This window comes from Corapipo altera, unplaced genomic scaffold, assembly GCF_003945725.1.
Source record: "Corapipo altera isolate COAL_440 unplaced genomic scaffold, ASM394572v1 171, whole genome shotgun sequence".
NCBI lineage: Eukaryota > Metazoa > Chordata > Aves > Passeriformes > Pipridae > Corapipo > Corapipo altera.
Window position 1 is genome coordinate 440,531 of NW_020884972.1, and position 280 is coordinate 440,810.

The window sequence follows — 280 nt, forward strand, 5'->3', positions numbered from 1 at the left end:
TTCCTTGTTCATTCCTTGTTCATTCCTTGTTCATTCCTTGTTCATTCCTTGATCATTCCTTGATCATTCCTTGATCATTCCTTTTAAAGTGCTGTTGAAATCTGCAGGAATTTTCTTCTAGATTTCAAAAAAAAAATACACTTAAAAGCCCTTTTGAGATTTTCTGCAAATAAGAAAGGAAGAACTTCTGGCTTGAAGGGGAGGAGGAAGAGGTGAGGGACCTGTTACCATCTTCTGAAAAGACTTTTTGACTCCTGGACATGAGCAGAGGTAGAGTTTT